Source organism: Mytilus edulis, chromosome 13 (genome assembly GCF_963676685.1).
Source record: "Mytilus edulis chromosome 13, xbMytEdul2.2, whole genome shotgun sequence".
NCBI classification, from domain to species: domain Eukaryota; kingdom Metazoa; phylum Mollusca; class Bivalvia; order Mytilida; family Mytilidae; genus Mytilus; species Mytilus edulis.
In genome coordinates this window covers 64,715,039-64,738,827 of record NC_092356.1, presented here as the reverse complement: position 1 = coordinate 64,738,827, position 23,789 = coordinate 64,715,039, and positions in this window count along the sequence as shown.

The window sequence follows — 23,789 nt, the reverse complement described above, 5'->3', positions numbered from 1 at the left end:
TTAAGGAAATTATTCGTAAATATAACTCAACATGCAGACATCTTATACGTTCAGGTATTTCACATCCAATCTTTTATGGTAATATTCCTTACAAAGCATAAAAATGTCAGTATTCACCTTAAAAACTTACAAAACTTTTAAACAGACTTATTGAGAAGGGATATAGTTACAATACTGTTGTCAGATCATTAAAGAATGCATATTTTGGCTTTAATATTGATCACTTATAGGGTCTTTGCATCAGAACTAAACACATTAATTTAAAAAAAAAACACAATTTGTTGCAATTTGAAATTAATAAAAGGTTTAACAGGTATTTCAGCAAAAATGTAATAATACGTCTAGTTGATTGTAAAACAAAATGCGTAAGGCGTAAAACACAAAGAAGAAGCATACACAACACCTAAGTCAAAAAGACTGAACCCTGTCTAATTTTGCGAACTGTCCGTTAACCACTTGATGTCAGATTGAAATGCGTGTGATGTCTCATTCATGAAATTAACTCAATATTTCATTAAAAAAGTATGATGCATGAAACCCCAGGATGTGTAAGAACCAAAACACGTCAAGAGCTTTATTCACAGAACAGCTACATCCTTTTCATATCAGCATTGGTTTAGACAGTTAGAAACCTAGTTTTCTCATAGTTTCTTTTTTTTACAAATGAGGACATGTAGGAAGGTACTAAGATAATGACCATTTAGCTGATTGTATACTCGGAGACTCATAGTTAAGTAGCAGCGATACCTATGTTTATATTTGTATTTATTTATGAATCTTCAGTAACAATTTGAAAAAAATCGTTTTATGCTGTTTTCTTTTATCAAAGGTGAAACTAACTAACAATTGAAATAAGATTGGGCTGCTTATTTATGTCTGCCATCCAGCCAAAATGTTTCGGATAATCCCTACTTAATGGCGGCCTTACTCATAAACGGGATAATTTATGATGGTCGTATTAATTTATTCTAGTGTCTATCAGACTGACATATGAGTCTGTTTTAGAAATAATACGTGATGATATACATGTTATTCAAGAGGATACATGTAGGTTAAAGTGATAAATACATTTGCCGATTGAAGATTTAAACCAAGGACGTAAGTAACCATTATCACTGGACTAGTATATATTTGTTTAGGGGCCAGCTGAAGGACGCCTCCGGGTGCGGGAATTTCTCGCTACATTGAAGACCTGTTGGTGACCCTCTGCTGTTGTTTTTTGTTTGGTCGGGTTGTTGTCTCTTTGACACATTCCCCATTTCCATTCTCAATTTTATGAATAAACTAATGAGAATCTCGATACACGAATTAACAGCTATCTTCTCATCTTAACATGAAGGAATTGAATTTTAAATTACTTTTAATGTTCGTCGACCTTCAGTTTTCCTTTGTAGTAGATAAGTTATTACTTGACACTGATCATGATGGCACTAACACACGGAAAATTATGACAACAAAAGATAGTCAGAGACCAAGTTCACGTTAACTTTCTTTTGATTTAATGCATCATTCTTATTTGCTATAATTTGACAAGGTAATCAGTGAAAAGCCTGGTATCTTAAATGAGTTTAACAACCAAGTTGTCGATACCACTGATGTTTGAAAAGATAAAAATAAAAAAAATATTGAAATTCGAAGAAAATTAAAAAAAGGAAAGTCCTTAGTTAAATTGCAAAATCTAAAGCTTAAACACAGCAAACGAATGGGTACAAAATGTAACAACTGTCATATCCCTGACTTGGTACAGGCATTGTCTTATGTAGAAAATGTTAATGGTCGATTAAACCTGGGTGTGTAGCTTGCTAAACCTCTCACTTTTAACTCAATTTCAAATGAAGAAGGACGATTGTTTCTCCCATTAGAGCTTTTTTAATCTTGAGTAAAAACACAATTTACTGTTTTATTTTGTTACATAATATAAACGTTCTTGACAGATTGTTCAAAACATTTAGACCTTAAAAAGAGACAACACAGAGATAAATAATAGCCGCTTATTTGACAACAGACTGAAACTTAATAAATCTGTTAGTGATGACGTAGTAATCAACTGCTCAACAAATAAATAGTAATTGTGGTGATGATTTATACATGCTTTTATGAACGAAAGAAAAAGACACCAGAAACCTTTGTCTGAAATATTTCCAATACATAACAAAATACTAAATTACCTCCTTTTTAGCAATTATAAATCAACCATCCCAAAATGAAAACGATAGGTAATGATATTCATAAAATATGGAAGGTTAAGAAAATCATAAACTGTCATCATGTATATCTTAACAATGACATATGAAGTTTGGGGCTTAGACATTAGCCTTTTTGAGAAGGGTTGAAACATAAATAATTGAAAACTGTAGCAGACAAAAATTAATTTCTGTAGCTATAATATTTATTCTCAACATCATTTTAAATCACAAAAATGCATGGAAGGTGAAGACGATACGGTATGATTGCCAAACAGACACTTCTCTACAAGAGACATACATGACAAAGAAATGTTCACCTATAGCTCACCGTATAGCCTTCAACAATGAGCAAAGCCCATTCCGCGTAGTCAGCAATTAAAGGCCCCGGGATGACAAATGTAAAACCATTTAAACGAGAAAACCAACGGAATAATTTATGTATAAAAGCATAAACGAAAAACCAATATATAATTTCGTCACTATAGCACAATTATAATTCTCTCAAATACGAAATCTCCATTCTCCTTCTTTTTGAGTGAGCTTTGATATGCAATTGTTGCGTTTTTAAATAGATTTGAACTTAGTTTGCCTTGAGGTTGCAATCAGATATCAACAAAAGGTTGTTACAGGTATTTCAGCAAAAAATGTAATAATACGTCTAGTTTATTGTTGAAAAGAATGCATTAGGTGTAAAATACAGACGAGAGACATGCACAAAAAATAAGCCCAATAAAAACAGGCAATCACATGGTTAAAAGTATAAACCTTGAAAGAAAAGAAAATGATGAATACTATATTAACGATTATTTTTTTCTTTTTGTTGAATCAAGTTTATTGACAGTATTATTGTTCAGAAAATTTTCTAAAGTAGCACAAATATTTAATATATTATAAGAAAAATTTAACTAAGCAACATACTGACATTATCAGAAATTTGTTTTTGTCGGGAAATCAAATTCCGAGGCGTTCTTCTGTTTTGGCCGTGTCTAATATTGGAAACTATCTATATGTCAGGTTGACGTTCGTGTGCTGTATCATTAATAACATTTACTCAATGTCTCCCTTTTCGCCATTTACTATATTTAGATAAGATTAAGCAATCGTCTGAAGTGCTATCTGGATTTACATTGATTATGAACGTTACAAGTCAAGTACTTGAAAGACTGGGATGCATAAGAACCGAACCACGTCAAGAGTTATATGAACAAAAGGTGTATAAAGGAAACAGCCATTTTCATTTTAGATCAGCTTTAGCTTACTCAGTTAGAACCCTAGTTTCTCCGTAATTTCTAAATTTACAAATGAGCACTTGAAAGAAGGTATTATTAAATCATGTACCAAAATAGCTCGCAGCTATACCTACCCGATTAAATCACATGTTTGTGAAAGAGGGACGAAAGATACCAGAGGGACAGTCAAACTCATGAATCGAAAATAAACTGACAACGCCATGGGGTAAAAATGAAAAAGACAAATAGACAAACAATGGTATACTCGACACAACATAGAACACTAAAAAATAAGCAACACGAACCCCACAAAAACTAGGGGTGATCTCAGGTGCTCTGGAAGGGTAAGCATATCCTGCTCAACATGTGACACTCGTCGTGTTGCTTATGAAATAACAAATCCGGTAAATAGTCTCATTCGGTATGTCACATTCATGAAAGGCAAGGCGATTGTAGTTACGACGTAAAGAACATATCCGATATCATATGTGAAAAGGTTATTCCACAACAGTCAACGAATTCGCGACAACGTCCGTAAAATTTACGAAATGATGATTTCAACTTCACCATTTGGAACTATTGGCTTAATAGCTTCCTTGTGAGCAGTAACCTTCTATCAAGTAAATCATGATAGGAAATGAAATCACGGGAATATCGTATAAATTGGGAGATATATACCCCATATGCAGGTGCTGCTGGAATGTTGCTACTTAGAAATGAAAAGTTCACAATTGGAAAACTGAAATCATCTATTTTGTCGTAAAGTTTTGTTTTCAACCGACCTCCATTGTCAAGTAGATGTAAGTAAAGATATGAGGCCGACTTATGTGTATCTGTAGTATCCTTTATTTCTAGTTCGATGGGATAGATGCGTTTCATATAGTCACCAAATTTTGAATTATTTAGTGAAAGAACATCATCTATATAGCGGAAAGTAGAATTATCTTTCTTTCTTAGAAGAACCTGTATGAAGTCAGCCTCATAATAATAAAGAAACAAGTCGGCAAAAAGTCTCCTGAAAAACAAGTCCTCCGAACGTAATAAATATGTTGTTAATCAAGAAATCAAGCATCTTGATAATGTCAGTGTCAGAGAATTTGTTGTTTGAATCAGAGTGATCCTTTACGAAGTATATTTCCTGAGGTAGAAAAGCCGTAGTATTTCAAAAATTCAACGAGACTGCAGCACAACACAAAAAGACTAAAACCCGATATAAACATATAGTTAGAAAAAGTTAAAAGTATTCCCAAGGAAGAATGACATGGAATTTGGATTGTTACTACAAACAAAGATCTTGTTTGCCTTCAAACACTTAAACAAGATTGGGCTGCGTATTTATATATGTTATACAACCAAAACGTTTTGGACAATACATAGAAAGGACCTAATCTATAGACAGAATGAGTTCTGAAGGTCGTATTAATTTATTCAAGTGCCTTTCGGGATCGAAATATGACAGTTTATTTTACAAATAGTACGTGTTGCTATACATGTTATTCGAGAGGATAGGCTATACATGATACATACATTTGCAAATTGAAGATTATCTTTCTTGTGTATACATAAAAAAATTTAATTTTAAATTACTTTTGATTTTCTCCGACATTCATATTTTTTTTTGCAGTAAATTAATCAGAACGTTAATCTTATACTAACCCCGTTATATAGAATGCACTATCCATAATTTGACACGCGTTACGGAATATTCGATTTAATTGTTCGTAAATTTCGTTCCTAATTGTTTTGTTATCTGCCATTGTTTCGAATCGAGCGCTACTGATTAGTCTTATGCAGTTGAACGGCAAACGATTTAATGGCTTCTAAGTTCAAGACATTGGTCACGTGATAAAAGGTCAGAGTTTACGATTTTTTGGTAAACGTGCATGCCTCGTGGTTTTTGGACTCGTATCGTCTTATTTGTACTCGTACATTAATAAAAACCAAAGTGTTCAATTCTAGATTGAATAAGCTTTCTTATTTTATATAATTATAATAAAAAAGTATTGTTAAAATGTTATAAATTCACGAGTGAAGTGAAACTTTTTTTCTGAAAATTTGCGTAGGTCCACGGAAAATCATTAATAAATCCTTAAATAGGTTTGGTAACGTGTTGAGGGGTATAAAATATGAAGTAAAACCGTTTTTTCCTTCTTAAGTAACAATATCAGATCACAAAAACCCCGGATACGCAATTGTGTCAGTTTATTCGTGGCGAAGCGGAGTTCAAAGGGAGATAACTCGGTACTCGCATCGTAGGATATTGCAAGTTCACAACAGTAAATTTGAGTAAAATTAATGATTGCAGATCTATTTCGAAGAGTTCTTGAATACCTTTCAATATTCCATGTTCCTCTACTGTTGTAACATTAAAATAGTCAAGGAAAGGTTGAATATGACATTTTTTTCAAGTTCTTACAGGTTGTTGAACACTTCCAAAGAAGAAAATTACCTACATTTTATAACAGACTGACTTTTTCTCTGAAACTTGAACTTATTGTATATTCTCAAACACCTTTTTAGTAGATAGAAGGATACAAGATGGGTTTATCAGTCATTTGTCAAAAGAACCTGTGTTACAATAGAAGCAGAAGCAGAAGATTACATTCAAACAAAAATATGGAAAAAAAGGAAATATAGTCTTCAAAATTGTGACCATTACCATAGATTGAAAATAAAATCAATCTGCAGTAGCCAGAAGTACATGTACAATTTTTGTTTTATTATAGCTGCTTTAAGATACAATTGCAGATCTCAGGGAGTCTGGTGATTGGAACCTCCTCTTTTTATGGAAGATTAATGCATTTGAATGGGATCATGCATATAATTGGAACTATCCTTTTTATCCTTGGTTGAGAATACCACCACTTATGTTTAAAATTTTCTGGATTCACCCTGAGATAAGAAACTACATAAGTTGTACAAGTTATGTTGCTTGCCTTAATCAAGAGAAAAAAAATCTGAACATCCAAAGAACCAGAAATGGATTTAAAACATAATAATCAACACAAAGATAACTGAACAAAAGCTGTATTGCAATCTGATATCCTGCAGTTATCATAAATCCTATTATATGTAATATTTCAAGTTTTGCTTTATATTTGTTCTTCTTTCTTATATTTGAATTCAAAAGTCCTGCAACCAACTGTTAAGTCCTTTCAATTAAATTATTGATTGGATAATAACCTAAGCTGACCAGTAAATAAAATTTGAAAATGCTTTGTTGAAATAAAATAGTGGTATTATGTCATTAGATATACTGAATCAACTTCAAATTTAATCCAAATTCACATTTACCTGCTCTAAAATGCATAGTCAATTGGACTTCAAAAATCTGAGACTACTTCAATGTATAACATAGAGATTGTGGTCACCTCCCAAGTTATAGTAAGTCTCAGACAAAAACAAAACTGATTTAAATACAGTATGTTCAGAATTTTTTTGAAAAAGGACAACAAAAAGAAATTTATTATTCTGATATCAGAAATAAATTCAAAGTGGAATGTCAGTTCTTTTAATTGAGATAACTAGTTTAATAACATTATTTACTATATAAAAAAAAAATCATGATATTATCTGCATTTACAATCATTGACTAAGCTTGTCATCCACTCACTTACTTTAAATGCTTTTAAAAGTTAACCTGTCAGTACTAAAATAAAGAAATGTGGTATAAGACAAGATATTTTATTCCAATTAAAGGGCATATGGAGAGCAAAGTAATGTACATGTATTACAATGATTTACATATATGTATGTATAATGGAAAAATGATGTTGATATTAATCAGATAAATATGGAGATAACCAACTCCATTCTTAGATTTTAAACCACAGCCAGATCAGAGCCACACATATATTTGAAAAGGCATATAACAATTATATCTTCAATTAATAGCCAAATATTCCCAAAGGCCCAATTAAAACAATATCTGTACTCTATATATTGATAGTTTTCTGAGTTCAAAACATTTATTTTTCAACACTTTTCAATGCCTCTAGGTTTTCTTGAATGAAAAGCCAATTAGATTTGGCACTTGTGCTTAACTTTTCATTTTTTTTACAACTTATTATTATATTATCATTAAATTCTTTTCATAAAACTTATAAAGGGGAAACTGACATTTATGGTATAGTTGCCAATGAGATAACATTCTGGAAACTTATCACCAGAGTCCAAGTCTCTGTTAGCAGTGACAGTTAAATTACAAGTCACTTAACATACATCAACAATCAATACATTCCATTGTTTTATGGCAAATGAGGAAAATAAGAGTAACAATAGCTTTTGCCTTACTACATGCACAAGAGAATATTAGAAATTATAATATAAATAAGTAAATATCAGAGGCAAAAATAACAGGACTTAGCCACTGGACTTTTAGTAAAGTATGCCCTTACCAATCCTTAGAGGAGCTGCTGTATACTAGAAAAAATGATTTTGATGATTTAACCCTATCAATTATCATTTTAGCATTACATTATTGTCAATTGCTATCAGCTATATTTGTTCCAACCTGTTATGAGAGTCAAAATGTATACCTAGGGTGGGAATTAAACCCATGTACGTTCATTTACTTTATTGTTCTTTGTGTACATAAAATGTACATGTACATGAAATATATCAAATATATCAAATGCAAAAAATGCTGTAATGTATCATTACACCCTCACCAGTTAAGGACCAAGTAAAGGAAGTCCCTGCACCTACCTAGACGTATTTCCTGGGTAAGATGTATTATATAACTCTTGAAAGTATAACACGATAAAGGTTATTGGTAAGTATATAGTAACATCAACTTGCAATTAAGGTAAACAAACTGTCAAACATAAACAATCTACCACGTGTTTGTCTGCTGTGCTTGAATTCAAAACGACCCATCAGGCTTATTTACACGAATTTTTGCTCAAGCAGACAGTTAAATATGTCCGTTTACCTTATGGGGTCTGTTAAGAATGGATTTGCTGTTATAAATTGTGTATGCATGGAAATATAAGGAAAATAACATTGATTTTTACCGTAACTTTTGAATACACAACATTCCCAAGGTATCCCCACAAAACACATGGCTACTTTGTAACGACGGCTGGTAACGTGTAGCCACTTTCTAACGGCAAATGTGATTGGATGATCTTCAAAGATCAATAATAAAATTCCTAATAAATGATTGGATACGAATTTGTGTCAGATTATAAATAGGTGAAAAAATGTAAACATTGAAATCCGCCATCTTGACGTAGGAATCAAACTAATTTTCAGTCTTGGATTAAAGGACATTGCCCACATTGCCAGCGTATCATGCATAAACAGTCATCTGCAAATATATCTTTCAATTTGTGTTTTACACTTACTTTTCTATGTTTTAGTTAATTTAATGTTTTAATTTACTACAGAATGGGACATCGTTCTCAAAGATGCCGTAGAAAAAATTATAGGTGGCGCTGTTTGTGGGCGTAAACATTTTACATACGGGTTCTTTTTTTGTCGACAAATTGACCTCTATCTGTCAGATTCAGGCGTTTGCCTTCCAACTGATGAAAGGTTCGACTTGCATATCAAAATATTAGCTTGGAATCTTCAGTTAGTTCTTAATAAAACAGTTTCCCGTTTTCTCTTCTTGATGTTTTAAAAATATCACAAATAAATAATATAAAACATGTTGCATAATCAGTTAGTAGATATAAAGCTTAACATTTTGTTTATCAATCTTTACATCGCATGAATTAGTTTTGTGTGTGTCGATTGGTGTTTAGCGAGTTTGGTTAATTTATTTAAACTAGTTTATATTTGTGTGAAATACGCAGTATCCGATAATGCCCGCGTATCTTTAACAAGGAAGAAATATTCGTCACTTACTAGTACCACAAAAAATACACAAATTATTCCCAATAGGCGACCCCAAAAAAGAAGACTACTGTGGAAGTACTTTAATTCGTGGGTATCAATTTTCGTGGTTTGAGTAACATTTAAATGTATCTTTTATAATCTGGAAATTTCATCATGGGTTTTAACCACATATGAAATCTGTTTCCTTTCACAAATAGACTCATATTACTTTAGGCATATTAGAGAACAATTAAAAAAAAGAGCTTAGCTACGACGAATACAAACATTAAGGTGTTTTTTTTTCTATTTCAACACTTGTACTAAGGAGAAATTTGAAATTATGTTTTGTCAATAGCAACAAGTCTGGTACAATTTTGTCAAAATAAACTTCAGGAAACATCGCCGATACTTTATTTTATCCTCTCAATATATGAGGATGTTTTGTATTACTGTTGATGTAGTGACATATAACATACATTCATAACATGTATTATCTTGATCGATATAGATATAAGAAGAAAGATAAAACATCTTGAACGTTTTTTTCTCTCTGAGTAAACAATTGACAGGAACATTCCATAATAGCATTTCTGCTCCAAATAATGTCATCAACATTTAAAACACAATTTGATATTACAAGTTCTGTTGATAAAAATATTCTATTGTTACCGTGTAACAGGCAATTCCTGTTACTATGTTATTGAAATGCAATCTACTATGTGCAACGGGAAAAATTATAAGATATGTAATGACAGTTCGCAAACAAACGGTTTGATAATTGGAACATAAGTCCTTTTTAAACAATGGTGTAAATTAAAAATTTATGTACGATATAACAATTTCTCTTAGTGCTTTCTCCTTCTTATGGGATCAGCATTCGGTAAGATATAAATAGATAAAAGATATATTCAACAAGATAAGCTTTTCGCTGTATCTCACGATACACATGTATTTCATTACATTCTTGTCTTTAAAAACAGATCAAGATTGTTCCAGCTTAAAATAATCTCAACAACTTTTATTATTGTTTTTCAAACTCCAATGTATTTTACTTAGGAAAATAACATGGTATAGCATTGCTTATTTTCAATTCAGATTGATCCAGTGCCCTGTCAATTATTCATTTCGTTTTATAAACGCACCCTTGCTGTTATCTTGTAATATTTTAGGATCATTAAATACATGGTTTTTTTTCAACCATTGCGTGCGAAGGGTTTATTCAGTACTGAATTCAGGAGAGTTCATTGTTCTTAAGTTAATGGGTTTTCGGTTTTCTTTCCCAAGTAAATATCTTTAAAGGAAATAAATATAACAGATGCATAATGAACTTAAAATTTAATCTAAATATAAATTAGACGCAAGTTATTGCTTGCATTTGTAACAAAACCTGTTTTACAAAGCCTTATAGCTAAAATCGTATAAACCCCAATCAGTTTTATAACTTGGAACCTGTTTGGAAATACTATTGGGTAATTACCATGACACTTTTCGATGAATTATTTCTTTGTGGACACGGAAGTACTTTGATCACAACGATTAAGCTCTTTTTTAAAATAAAATACACAAAAGAAAATCCTTTGGGCAAGAAATGTGACACAACTATTTAAGCAGATCATTTAAATGACAAAGCTATTCCTGACAACCAAATGAAAGTTATAATTATGGTGTAGAAAAATGTTTGTTCCTCTATGTATTAACGGGGATTTTGTACGTCCCTAGGGAACAAGTGAAACGTAAAATAATAGACCTTCGTAATACTGATAGAAGTCAGGGGATGCCAACCTTGTTCATTCGTCTTTCTTAAAATCTAATCAATAAGTTGACACTCGAAATATTTTTAAGTTATATATTCAACAACAACTCGTCCTTACTGGAACACTTACCTAAATATACTGAATGAAAACAAAATGATGACATTAATTTACTACGTATTATCTAATGGATATTAGTGGTTCTTTGTTATATGTGTCATACAACGTGAATGTTTATTGTAATAAATACGGTTGTGTGTTTATTTCGTATGATAAACAAGGCAAACATTAATTTTCCTTCAAAAATGTTTATAGGAGTAAACTATACAATACTTTATTTAATCGGTTAACTTGACGTTTAATGCACGGAACTACCAAATGGAATTGCTTTACAAAATATTTTTGCATCATTGTGAATATCGTTATAGTTTTGGTGTCATAAGCGTAGAATTCTGTCCATCTCTGTAAATTTTGAGGAAAAGATCTATATTTACTAACATCCATAATAATATAGTGAATAGCCGTCTCATTGGTAACCACACATCATATACTTATTTCTATATTTATGGCACTAGCTAGCATTGCTGACATTACCTTTATTCATGTCGATTTTATGTTACATACGTTATGCATAAAATGAATGATTGAAATTACAAAAAATGAATTTACAGTATAAATAACAAACCACCAATATCCAACTCCATCTAAAAATTTAGACATACTAACAGAGGCAAACAACATTGAACAATCCATGGTCTAGGTAATTTGACGTGGTTCCGGAAATTCAATTGGAGGTTGAGGTTTAAATTGTTGTCCGTCCGACCAACCTTCCTGTTTTTCCTATCAAGACCATGTATGGAATGTCAACGGACAACAGATTCCATTTTTATTACAAAATCATGCAAAATATATTTGTATCAACTTAAGGGAATTAATTAACAAGAACTTGAATAAATCATCAATTTAGTCAATTAATCAAGATCGTGGGTATTGATTACGTGAGTTTACTTTGATCTAGAGGACAGTTTAAAAACAAAGAGAAAAATTTTCTGCATGTTTGTAAAACATAATGGTATCATAAAGATTTAAAAGGAAGCATTAAGTCGGATTCTGTTTGATCTTATTTTAAATCTTTTACATGTTCAGTCATACGATTTCATCTAGTAGAAACGTTAATCAGTAAAAAATGAAAAAAGAAAAATAAACACTTTTATCATGTCAGTCATCCGCGTGATTTCATTTCAAGTACAATAATGCGATCTTATATTTGTTTAGCAGATATTTTGTTTCTGATAAATCAATAACTTTTGGTTGTTATATTATTGAGAAAGAAACTAGGACATATACTTTCAAATGATAGAAGAAAAGCTGAATAGAGCAAATGGAATTAGAAACTGACATCTACTTGGCAAAAAAGGAAAACCATCAAAATGACAAACACAAATATGTAACAACTTAAGTTTTAGCAACTCGAATAATCGAACAAACATAAACATGTAACAAATTCAGTCTAATCAACACAAACAAACTTAAACATGTAACAACTAAAGTCAAAGCAACACAAACTCTCCTCAACAGGTAACAACTTTTAAAGTATACACAACAGGAACCACACCATAAGCAGGTGGTTCCATATTCGAAACAGTTCAAACAATGTAAGAATATTTACATATTTAAATGAACACTTTACCAGACATTCATATTTTAATTCAAATCGTCTATGCGGATTTTTAGCAGAGCTAAGTTAAAGACAACATGTCAGAAGTCATATCTATGACTCTGCGTTGAGTTGACTGTTTGTGTGGTATGAGCCTATCCCAAGTCAGGAGCCTGTGATTTAGTGGTTGTCGTTTGGTTATGTGTTACATATTTGTTTTTCGTTCATTTTTTTTATATGAATAAGGCCGTTAGTTTTCTCGTTTGAATTGTTTTACATTGTCATTTCGGGGCCTTTTATAGCTGACTATGCGGTATGGGCTTCTGCAATGATTTCATATTATTATAAAAATGTATTGGTTCAACCTGGTATTTTTTTTTAAATATGGTTGTGCTCGATATCAGCATCGAAAAGATAGTTGTGCGCCTAGCCTAATAACTGGTGGCATTCGGTACAAGAAAATATTTTGATTTCGATGATAGCAGTGTACATTGCTAGTTTAAGCTAACAAACAAGTTAAATTTTTCGAGTTATGTTAAATGAAAAGGAAAAAAGACCATAAATAGCATGGTGAGTTATTTAGTTATAAGGAATATTTCTTTTTGTTTGATATCCTTTGAGTATTGCTCAATATAAATCCCATAAGACTCTACTACAGTTTAAACGATGCGTATTGACGTTTTTGAAGATATTTCATAACCGAAACATTTTCTGCATTTGTTTCATTAGAAATGGAAATTCAACTTCAACACTGTATATGTGCATATAAATTTATAACGTCGGCATTGATGAACAATATGCATTATTTTGAATTCTTCTTTTAATATCTATTTATTTATTCCTATCTATTTAATTTGTTTCTAAAGTGATATAGTTTAGTAGAATAAATATTTTGTATTAATATAAACTCATCATAGATACAAGGATTAAAATTGTGTTAACCTTGTGCGCTTCTACGAAAGACTCATAGAATAAGTGTTATTCGAATCAAAAAAGTTAGAAAAGACAAATAAAGTACGAGGTTGAATAGCATTCAGGACCAATAGTACGAAAGGTTGTGTCAAATACAGCTAAGATATATGTTCGTGAGTTAGAAAATACAAATGAGATTGTGAAACGGTTGCAATGAGTAAATCATCTATTAATTGAAAGTGTTACTGTTTGTTCAAAAACAAGGAAGATCAGTTTTCCTAATAGAAAATGAAACATTATTGTACGTAAGCAATGTCTGTCACTAGATGATAAGACAAATCAACAGCTTAGACCTTCTCAGATGAAGTCAATATCCTAACCAGCATTCAAAACAAACAATCAATGTAAGTGTCATGATGTCAACAAGGTTTGTAGGTGGTGACATAATTGTTTACTTAAATGTTGTTTTGATGTTATGCAATATATGATGATAAGTGATAAAGTTATGTGGGCTTTATAAGATTAGGAGATAATATGTCAACTTAGAATGTACAACAGCAACATTGATGGTTTGAATATTTAACAATGATTGTGATATATAGTTTAGAAAAGACATGTTATATTGCACTAGAAAATGATAGATCTTAAATATGAACATATATGATGCTTGCAAAATAATATGATATTAGTGTTAAAAAAGACTCCAAGGGGTTTATTTATTTACCCTATTGACACGAATACAAAAAAGTTGCATATCGATTATTTAGACCGAAATGGAATAATAACTTTAGATATAAGAAAAAAACACAGGCAAACGTTCATTTTTACTGAACTAGTACAAAATATATATAATATATAGGGTCCACCCTTTGGTACTGGATTTTGCTCGCTGCATTTAAGACCCATTGGTGGCCTTCGGCTGTTGTCTGCTCTTTAGTTCGGTTATTTTCTCTCTGACTATTTCCCCATTTCCATTCTCAATTTTATCCAGGAATTTATGCCATTCCTTTTTTTTAATCTATATTTAAACGTTAATTTCCTCACATTACGATCAGACATGAATGCGAATTTATACATTTATTTCAATAAATCGTTGTCAAAGCCTATCCCAGCACCCCAACTCCATAGATCATAAGGTGTTTCGAACATCTATTTAGACCAATTAGAATTAACTAATTGATCACGGCCATGTCCATCGTCAGGAGCCTAAGCCATTGCATAGTGACACTTATTATAAAAATACTGTACTTTTTATTAGGGGCTCGACACCTCATGATCTGTCTGACTTATATTTTTCTATACTCTTTATCTACTTAACCTTGTTTATCAATTTAATGAACAAAGTATAGAATCTATTTTCATAGTCTGCAAAATATTAATTATTCAGAGTTGCTGATGTTACTATGTCTTTCAAGTTTTTATGCCTACGGAAAGCAAACAGAGGTCTTTTATCAAATAACAGTTTTGCCTCTTCATCATCCTTTAGTTTATCCCAGTGTTTTAAGATATTGTTCTTTATGTGTGATTTCTGTCTTGAAAACACTGTGGAGAATACCAAGGGAGGCGACTGTAATACAGATTTGGGCTTTACCATTAATGTGTCTATTCTTTGTTTTGCAGTCACTTCCTGCATAACAGTTTTAATTTCATTTTTTGGATATCCCCTTTTAATGAGGCGCTCAGAAAATAACGCATATTGTGTTTGCAAATCTACTGGATCGTTCGTACATCTCTTAAAGCGAAGCATTTCTCCTTTAATTATGCCTCTGAAAGTAGAGGATGGGTGGCATGAGGATCTCTCTAAATACTGATAATTTTCAGTCTTTTTTCGGAATGTCGTGAGGTCTAAGATTCCTGTTTCTCTAAATCTTAGAACTTTGAATACCAGCACATCTAAAAACTGCATTTTAGTTTGTGATTTCTCGTGTGTAAATTTTAGAAGTGCATGTTGTCTATTAGCATGTTCAAAGAATTGTGATATTTCAACATCTGTACCTTCATTGTAAATAAAAAAGCCATCGTCCCTAAACCTGTAGAGACTTGATATTTTTTGTTTATGTTGAAAAGTCCTTAAAATACTATTTAAGACTTCATAAACTCTCAGATCCGTAATTTCAGGTGATAAACTATTTCCCATTGGAACTCCAGTTGAAGTTTTATAAAATTTACCATTGAACATAAATTCATTATTTTCAAGAACTATCTTCAGAAGTTCCAATATATATCGCAACGGAGGCAAAAGTATCGTATGTTTACATTTAATTATCGTAGGCCAAGCATGCTTGACTGCGTCAATCATTTCTACATGGGACATATTGTTGTACATTTCTTTTATGTCAAAACTGACTAAGTAGGCGTCAGGTTTTACCTGCAATTTCTCAATAATATTCATAAATTCTAATGAGTCCCTTAAATGTGTTTCTTGTTTTAATACTGCTGGAAGCATGAATTTATCCAAATACTGCCCTATTCTCTCTAAAACAGTACCCGATAATGAAACAATAGGCCTTCCTTGAATTCTGACATTTTTATAAAGCGTAGGATTCTGTTGAACGCTTTCTATTAGTTCAGGATCAAGTTTGTGCAATTTAGGCAGAAGATACAACCTTCCTGGTTTGAGATCTCTCTTAGCAGAAAGATATTTAAAGGTGATTTCATCCATGACCCCTTTTCTATGCATTTCAAAGATAATAGTATTGATTTTTTGGTTAGTCTCTATTATGTTTAAATTTGCAATTTCCATGAAGTGAGTAGCACTACTTAATTGCCTCAGACCTTCATTTATATATTCTGTTTTATCCCAGATCACTGTGGTGTTATTTTTATCTGCTTTTCGAATAACTATTTTTTCGTTTCGTTTGAGGGAAGAAATTGCCTTTCTTTCCAGCGTAGTGAGATTATCGTGTGCTTTATTAATTGTTATATTATCTATCTCAACCTTAGTTTTGAATATATATGTCTCAATGGCATTATTTGCAAGTTCCGGTTTATATCCGGATTTTGTTAAAAAGGGATGACGTTTGAAAATATCACCCTTGTCAAAATGATATTTACATCTTAGTTTTCTTGCAAATTCATTGAAATCTGATGCAATACTAGATTTTGCAAATTTCGTCGAGGGAGACGGTATATATTTTAATCCTTTACTGAGTAACAAAATCTCATCCTCTTTTATTTTTTCAGTGGTGAATATTTTAACATATTCACGTGCTTTTTCAATTGATTTTTTCCTCTTGAGAGAGCGAATCTTTATCTTTCTATTTTTCTGATAGAAGGCCTTTTTCATGATAGCCTTTTTTTGTTTTTTTCGCTCTCTTAAAGTGTCTGTTAGCCATGCTTACAGATCGGAGGAATTCGCCAGAAGGCAGTGTGCAATTCATTTCTTGATGTAATATTGATTCTTTATCAAGCCTGTATGAACTCACCAACCAATCAGATATCAGTTACTCATTAGGAAACTAAATAAGGGGAAGAGGAGAACATCCCTCTAGACATTGCAACCAATCACCATTCATTGCTCTATAAACTGACACGTATACCAGATGTATTTTGACAATTTGACTTTTTAATTTATCAGACACTCAAAAACCATGCATTTTTGTTTTGCAAATCTCAGCACTTTATTATCAACTTATTCCACTCACTAAACTCTGACGTATTGGTTTTTACATTTACTTTCCCTGTATTCTATAGGTATTATAACTTTAATATTTCAATAAATAATAAATCAACCTTTTTAGCTTTCGGTAAAGATATTTTTCACATTTAATATCTATTTTGACAGAAATAAGAAACATATTGGCAATGAACTATTGCTTTAGCCGATTATAACCGTTGCATTTAATTATAATGTATTAATTCTGACCACTTAACGTGAACGAATTACCAAAAATTATCTTTGATAGCTTTATTTCTCAACTTTAAATAAAGATATATTTGTAAACATTTGTTTATTATCATAATTGCATTGGGTTCATTGATAAACTAACCTCCTGTGTTCTGCTATATCAATTATCTATAAATTAAGCGTAACTCAAGAACTGATAAGATATTACACTTTTATTCACACACTTTACAGCTGTTTGTCAAAAAACATCACTAACTAAGTGTATAGGCACGCGTTAAATGTTTTATCATCTTCCAACGACTTGTCTGAAGTTACACAGTTAAGTTAAATCATTTATTTTCCGATAAAAGTAAAAGTTATGAGTTATGTACAAAGTCATTTCAATATTGTTCGATACTGTTTAATTCTTAAACGGAGGGAAATCTTCTTCCTCCCCTCCCCCTTCCACGATTAAATCGACGTCCGCCTCGTCCTCGATGGGATGGTTCAAGGAAGCCTCTCAGCTCTCGTAACTCATCCTGGAGTTTAGATATAGTATTTGCTTCAGTTTCCGGTTTCTCGGTACTAGATGTCGACATGTTTCGAATAGCCCTCAGATATCGTTCGTTCCATATCTCTTTCTTTTCTTTTACTAGGAATGTCAACCTTTTTAGACAAGCGCCTTCTTCTGCACTTCCACGACCTATCATTCGCTCTGTCTCCTCAAGCAAGGATTTCTTTCAATAAATCGTTGTCAAAGCCTATCCCAGCACCCCAACTCCATAGATCATAAGGTGTTTCGAACATCTATTTAGACCAATCAGAATTAACTAATTGACCATGGCCATGTCCATCGTCAGGAGCCCAAGCCATTGCATAGTGACACTTATTATAAAAATACTGTAATTTTTATTAGGGGCTCGACACCTCATGATCTGTTTTATATTTTTCTATCCTCTTTATCTACTTAACTTTGTTTATCAATTTAACGAACAAAGTTTAGAAACTATTTTCATAATCTGCAACATATCAATTACCCAGAGTTGCTGATGTTACTGTGTCTTTCAAGTTTTTATGCATACGGAAAGCAAACAGAGGTCTTTTATCAAATAAAATAAAATGTTTGCCTCTTCGTCATCCTTCAATGTATCCCATTGATTTAAGATATTTCTGTCAAAATAGATATTAAATGTGAAAAATATCTTTACCGAAAGCTAAAAAGGTTGATTTATTATTTATTGAAATATTAAAGTTATAATACCTATATAATACAGGGAAAGTAAATGTAAAAACCAATACGTCAGAGTTTAGTGAGTGGAATAAGTTGATAATAAAGTGCTGAGATTTGCAAAACAAAAATGCATGGTTTTTGAGTGTCTGATAAATTAAAAAGTCAAATTGTCAAAATACATCTAGTATACGTGTCAGTTTATAGAGCAATGAATGGTGATTGGTTGCAATGTCTAGAGGGATGTTCTCCTCTTCCCCTTATTTAGTTTCCTAATGAGTAACTGATATCTGATTGGTTGGTGAGTTCATACAGGCTTGATAAAGAATCAATATTACATCAAGAAATGAATTGCACACTGCCTTCTGGCGAATTCCTCCGATCTGTAAGCATGGCTAACAGACACTTTAAGAGAGCGAAAAAAACAAAAAAGGCTATCATGAAAAAGGCCTTCTATCAGAAAAATAGAAAGATCAAGATTCGCTCTCTCAAGAGGAAAAAATCAATTGAAAAAGCACGTGAATATGTTAAAATATTCACCACTGAAAAAATAAAAGAGGATGAGATTTTGTTACTCAGTAAAGGATTAAAATATATACCGTCTCCCTCGACGAAATTTGCAAAATCTAGTATTGCATCAGATTTCAATGAATTTGCAAGAAAACTAAGATGTAAATATCATTTTGACAAGGGTGATATTTTCAAACGTCATCCCTTTTTAACAAAATCCGGATATAAACCGGAACTTGCAAATAATGCCATTGAGACATATATATTCAAAACTAAGGTTGAGATAGATAATATAACAATTAATAAAGCACACGATAATCTCACTACGCTGGAAAGAAAGGCAATTTCTTCCCTCAAACGAAACGAAAAAATAGTTATTCGAAAAGCAGATAAAAATAACACCACAGTGATCTGGGATAAAACAGAATATATAAATGAAGGTCTGAGGCAATTAAGTAGTGCTACTCACTTCATGGAAATTGCAAAATTAAACATAATAGAGACTAACCAAAAAATCAATACTATTATCTTTGAAATGCATAGAAAAGGGGTCATGGATGAAATCTCCTTTAAATATCTTTCTGCTAAGAGAGATCTCAAACCAGGAAGGTTGTATCTTCTGCCTAAATTGCACAAACTTGATCCTGAACTAATAGAAAGCGTTCAACAGAATCCTACGCTTTATAAAAATGTCAGAATTCAAGGAAGGCCTATTGTTTCATTATCGGGTACTGTTTTAGAGAGAATAGGGCAGTATTTGGATAAATTCATGCTTCCAGCAGTATTAAAACAAGAAACACATTTAAGGGACTCATTAGAATTTATAAATATTATTGAGAAATTGCAGGTAAAACCTGACGCCTACTTAGTCAGTTTTGACATAAAAGAAATGTACAACAATATGTCCCATGTAGAAATGATTGACGCAGTCAAGCATGCTTGGCCTACGATAATTAAATGTAAACATACGATACTTTTGCCTCCGTTGCGATATATAGTGGAACTTCTGAAGATAGTTCTTGAAAATAATGAATTTATGTTCAATGGTAAATTTTATAAAACTTCAACTGGAGTTCCAATGGGAAATAGTTTATCACCAGAAATTACGGATCTGAGAGTTTATGAAGTCTTAAATAGTATTTTAAGGACTTTTCAACATAAACAAAAAATATCAAGTCTCTACAGGTTTAGGGACGATGGCTTTTTTATTTACAATGAAGGTACAGATGATGAAATATCACAATTCTTTGAACATGCTAATAGACAACATGCACTTCTAAAGTTTACACACGAGAAATCACAAACTAAAATGCAGTTTTTAGATGTGCTGGTATTCAAAGGTCTAAGATTTAGAGAAACAGGAATCTTAGACCTCACGACATTCCGAAAAAAGACTGAAAATTATCAGTATTTAGAGAGATCCTCATGCCACCCATCCTCTACTTTCAGAGGCATAATTAAAGGAGAAATGCTTCGCTTTAAGAGATGTACGAACGATCCAGTAGATTTGCAAACACAATATGCGTTATTTTCTGAGCGCCTCATTAAAAGGGGATATCCAAAAAATGAAATTAAAACTGTTATGCAGGAAGTGACTGCAAAACAAAGAATAGACACATTAATGGTAAAGCCCAAATCTGTATTACAGTCGCCTCCCTTGGTATTCTCCACAGTGTTTTCAAGACAGAAATCATACATAAAGAACAATATCTTAAAACACTGGGATAAATTAAAGGATGACGAAGAGGCAAAACTGTTATTTGATAAAAGACCTCTGTTTGCTTTCCGTAGGCATAAAAACTTGAAAGACATAGTAACATCAGCAACTCTGAATAATTAATATGTTGCAGACTATGAAAATAGATTCTATACTTTGTTCATTAAATTGATAAACAAGGTTAAGTAGATAAAGAGTATAGAAAAATATAAGTCAGACAGATCATGAGGTGTCGAGCCCCTAATAAAAGGTACAGTATTTTTATAATAAGTGTCACTATGCAATGGCTTGGGCTCCTGACGATGGACATGGCCATGATCAATTAGTTAATTCTAATTGGTCTAAATAGATGTTCGAAACACCTTATGATCTATGGAGTTGGGGTGCTGGGATAGGCTTTGACAACGATTTATTGAAAAATTTTATCCAGGAATTTATGCCATTCCTTTTTTTTAATCTATATTTAAACGTTAATTTCCTCACATTACGATCAGACATGAATGCGAATTTATACATTTTCCTGTCCTACCGACGGTTGTTTGTTTTGTCTGGGCTTTGCGGTTTCCTCGAAAAAAGCTGACCGCATAAAATAGCACATTAGTACTGACAGTGGCGTTTTACACCAATCAATAAATCAATCAATATACATTACGTACAGTAAAGTAGAGCTATTTGAGTGAATGTTCCAAACGAAAAAGTTATTGAGTAAATAACAATTTATATAAAATGTACCCACTTTTTTGTAAGTTATGTTTCAAAAAACAATTTGTTTAAATTTATCAGACAGGTTTACATGTATATTGTCTTTCCTTATGGTCTAACTTTTTATTATTTTCAGATTTATTAATAAACAATAATAAACCTGGTATCTTTGAGTTTTTCTTTACAAGTCAAAATGTAGTGCATCGTAATATAAATAAAACAAAACCACTTACTTAAACACATGCAACGCAAAATAAATACGTTTCGTTCTCTATAGCTATAAAAGAACAGAAAAATACCTTGGTGCTGCATTTGTGATTGACAATTAAAGAAGTGATTTTTAATGAAAGTTAAAATGGTATGAATAATGGTATGAATTAGGCAATGCTATATTAAAAATCATGACAAACAACTATTAAAAACTGCTTTCATCCCAATGGGGGTTTGTATTTGAACAACAATCTGTGCAGTAACTGTGAAGTCAAATACCGCTGGTAGCAGTGTTTTATTTTGTAGGTTGGAATTATGTATCTAAAAATTATATACGGTTATATTGTAATTCTAAAATTGTATGTCTTTATTTCATTCACAAATGAATAATCTGTATCAATTCAATTCCTAGTTTGAGCAGCCACACGCATTTTTAAAGGACAATTGAGGGAAGATTGAGATAAATATGAATGAAATTAGAATGATGAAACATGATACCGTTCTTTGTCATATATTTAGTACAAAATACAGCAATTTTGTATATAAGTACGGTGACCAAGTAAGGAAAAGTCGCTTATTTAAGGAGTTTAATCGTCATTCGGACTATACGGCTGTAAATCACAGTATTGGTAGTTCAAAGGTTACACTTCACATTTTGACTTGACTCGTACGGTGCAATTTTTGTAAAATGGGCTTTGAAGTTCGTTCTCTTACTTTAAAGAAAAAAATACTTTCAAAAGATTGTTGGCCTACATTCTAAAAGAACATTCGGGATATGCTTTTTGTTATTATATACATTGTTGCAACACATTATTTTAACAATTTCAAACAAAGTTTAGCAAAATTAATCCGTTATTGATGATTTTTTGTAAAAATTGAATACTACGAATATTTTGCATTTAATAGAGTACGTTTCAATTCATTTTCATCATTTATTTTTACGCAAAATGTAAAATAAACAACATTTATATGATATTTCAAACCTTTATTGAACAAAACTTTCAAAATCATTTATCTCAGAAGCATTATTTCAACTTGTGCATTGAAACAAAATATACACTACAAATTGAAGCTGGTTTTCCACTTGAAATTCGACTTGTAAAAAAAATTGAACCGGACCGATACTATTATTTTAATCTATAAATGATATTTTGTATCACAACGATTTTTCATGGCTAACATTTGTTCAATTCGATTTTTTTGGATAGTTTATGGTCCCATTTCGTGTTGGTGATCGTGTTTTTTTTTATGTCTTTTTAAAAGATTTCATATTTTCGTATGTTTATTTGATATGGGTTTTTTTTCTTTTTATGCATTTCAAAAATTAGGAACCAAGTCTGAATTTGGACATGTAGTTATCTGGAAAATGTTTGAACTAGGAAGTCCTTTACAAGTAGGTTCTAGTAGTTAAAAAAGGCAACACATGGCTTTTAATTTTGAAAACTGTATCGTATGACAGAGAATAAGTACTGAATCAGTCACCTCCTTTACTGTAAAGAGTAAACGTTGCTTCTTAATTAAGTTCTGTTGAAAGACTAAATGATGGAATCTGCCAGCAATGTGTTGTAGAGTATGGGTCGTTTGTTGAACCTGATTTGGTGAACCAATTCAATTCTGATGCCTCGTGTGCACTTTCCCTACCTTCCTTTGGCCCATCACTCACAACTTACACCAGTCTGAGAGGTGGTATGGCATTGCTGAAATGTATTGATGATAACAAAAACGCAAAAAAAGGGTGACCTTGCAGGTGATTATTATAAAAATATGACCCAATGCTTTTCGCTAGCGCACACAGTAGCAGACATATTTTTACCGCTACGACATAAAAAGCTCAATAAAGTTGTCTGTTGAAAAGGAAAGCCGTACAAAGAGTACACCTTCAACCAAAGTGTATCAGATTATTGAAGGGAGAAGGATACTGACTGGAAGAAGTTTCTTTCTGTTAAAGAAAACCAACAGCCTCTCCCTAATTTCTTTGGTAGTTTTTCTTTTTTAAAACTATGACAAATCCCCTATGATTCCACCTTATAGTGAGCTT